Source organism: Eriocheir sinensis, chromosome 49 (genome assembly GCF_024679095.1).
Source record: "Eriocheir sinensis breed Jianghai 21 chromosome 49, ASM2467909v1, whole genome shotgun sequence".
Classification (NCBI taxonomy): domain Eukaryota; kingdom Metazoa; phylum Arthropoda; class Malacostraca; order Decapoda; family Varunidae; genus Eriocheir; species Eriocheir sinensis.
In genome coordinates, this window is record NC_066557.1 from 12,139,862 (window position 1) to 12,142,361 (window position 2,500).

Consider the following 2,500-nt stretch of genomic DNA (forward strand, 5'->3'; position numbering starts at 1 on the left):
TCGCATATTTTAACTTTTTTTTTCCAATTTTCTTTTGTTCCTTGCATCGTTTTTCATTCATTTTCAATCTTTAATTCTCTCTCATTCGCTTACCTTCTCCAAAAAAATGATATGAAAGAAATACCATTGGTCGCTATTTCATGTTTTTTCTCTCTTTTTTTCATGTTATTAGGTAGTTAGTTTTTCGTATACTCCAATTAGTTTGTGCATCACCTGTTCTCTGATCTTTAATTCTCTCTCATTCGCTCTTTTTATCAGATATATCAACAAAATAACTAATGTAAATCTGCTTAGAGTATTTAGATCATATTTTTGTCTCCTTTCGTTTCCTCTCTCTCTCTCTCTCTCTCTCTCTCTAAAACATGAAATACGTAGAATTCCTCGACAAGGTAGTCTTTTCCTTCTCTTCCTGCATCTGTTTTTCTGATATTTTTTCCTTTCCCAAATTTCTTTCTCATTATTTTCTTCTCTATTTTATTTTTATATACGTAATTTTATACTCCTTCCCTCCTTCATATTTTTAGTTTTATTCGTATTTTTCTAATTATTATTGTATTATCAGTATTATTATTATTACGTATTATTATTATTATTATTATTATTATTATTATTATTATTATTATTATTATTATTATTATTATTATTATTATTATTATTATTATTATTATCATTATTATTATTATTATTATTATTATTATTATTATTATTATTATTATTATTATTATTATTACTATTATGATTATTATTTCCTTTTCTTATTCCTCTTTTGTTTTCTCACTTCTAATTATGTTATTTTTTTCATTTTATTTTGTTATTATTATTAATATTATTCATTTATTTTGATCATTTCCTCTTTTTTTATATTTTTGCTACTTTCTCTAATTATTTGTTTTTTCTTCCTGTATATTTTTATTTCCTATTCCTTTTCTTGTTGTTATTTCCCCATTTTTTTCACTTATTTTCCCCTATGTTCATTTTTAACATCAGTTTTTACCATTATCTTTTGCCATCATTTATTTCTCTTCACATTCATTAGCTCTTCATTCACCATATTCTTTACATATTTCCTTTCTGTTCTTTTTCTTAATTTTCTTCTCTCTCTCGTTTCCTCTCCCTCTCCCTCTCCTTCCCGTGTCTTGGTCAGTAGCGAGCATTGGTTCCATTAGTCTAGTGCCTGGCAGACCACTCACGGCCGTTACTCTGAGTGGTTGTTGTGCATTGTGTCCGCCGCCTGTGTAACGGGTTGGTGGGGCGCCCTAGCCACCAGTCTCACGCCCCTTATACTAGTGCAATGTTTACTTACCTCATTCATCCCATTATTCATTTCCATTAAATACTGTTATATTATTTTGATGACCTCATTATATTATTCCTTTATTTTAATGTTTTATGTTTTTTTTATGTGTATAAGTAGTTATTGTGTGTTATGATTTATCAATAGTTTTAGTTTATAGTCTAATTTGTTGTTGTTTGGTTAGTGTTGACATTTGTTCACCTTTTTTTTCGTGTGATTTTATTTTATTATTTTAATTCAGGTTTAACATCACTTTTTTTTATACTTTTTCCTTCGTGGTTTTTTTTCATGTTATATTTTTGGTACATTTTTGTTCGGGTTTTAATTTCTACGCTGCGATTTGTACATTTTTTTAACATTTTTTCGTGTGGTTTTGATATTTTTTTACCTTTTTCCTTTGTTTACTTATTTTCATTGAATATTGACATTTTTTACTTATTTTCGTTCAATTTTCACATTGTTTTCACTTTTTCTATTCGGTTTTGATATTTTCTGTACTTATTTTCATTGAGCATTGACATTTCTACTTATTTTTGTTCAATTTTCACATTTTTTGCATTTTTCTATTCGGTTTTTATATTTTCTGTATTTATTTTCATTGAGCATTGACATTTTACTTATTTTCGTTCAATTTTCACATTTTTTGCATTTTTCTATTCGGTTTTGATATTTTCTGTACTTATTTTCATTGAGCATTGACATTTTTTACTTATTTTCCTTCAATTTTCACATTCTTTGCACTCTCTTCGTTTTTGTTTTGACTTTTTTTACTGATTTTGTGCGGTTTTGATATTTTATTTGAGTTTTTTTCTTCATTCCTTTTTTCTTCTCTTTTCTTCAGCAATCTTCAAAATTTTTAATGCTTTCCTTCCTTCCTTCCTTCCTTCCTTCCTTCCTTGTTTCCTTCCCTCCTTCCTTCCTTCCTTTCTTTCTTCCTTCCTTCCTTCCTTCCCTCCTTCCTTCCCTCCTTCCTTCCTTTCTTTCTTTCTTCCTTCCTTCCTTCCTTCCTTCCCTCCCTCCTTCCCTCCTTCCTTCCTTCCTTTCGATTGATTTTTATTACAATATTATTTCTTACTCTTGTTTTTCGTTGTTGTTTTTCTTATTCCTCAATTTTTTCGAATACTAAACCTTATACGCAGCGAGATATACCATTATTTTTATTATCGTTATTATTATTATTATTATTATTATTATTATTATTATTAT

At 27.7% G+C, this 2,500-nt stretch overlaps 1 protein-coding gene across 6 annotated transcripts in view; it reads left to right on the plus strand.

Annotated features, from left to right (window-relative positions):
• Nucleotides 1–2,500, plus strand: part of LOC126981948 (innexin inx2-like) — a 186,296-nt gene that overhangs the window by 109,783 nt on the left and 74,013 nt on the right. The window lies entirely within an intron of this gene.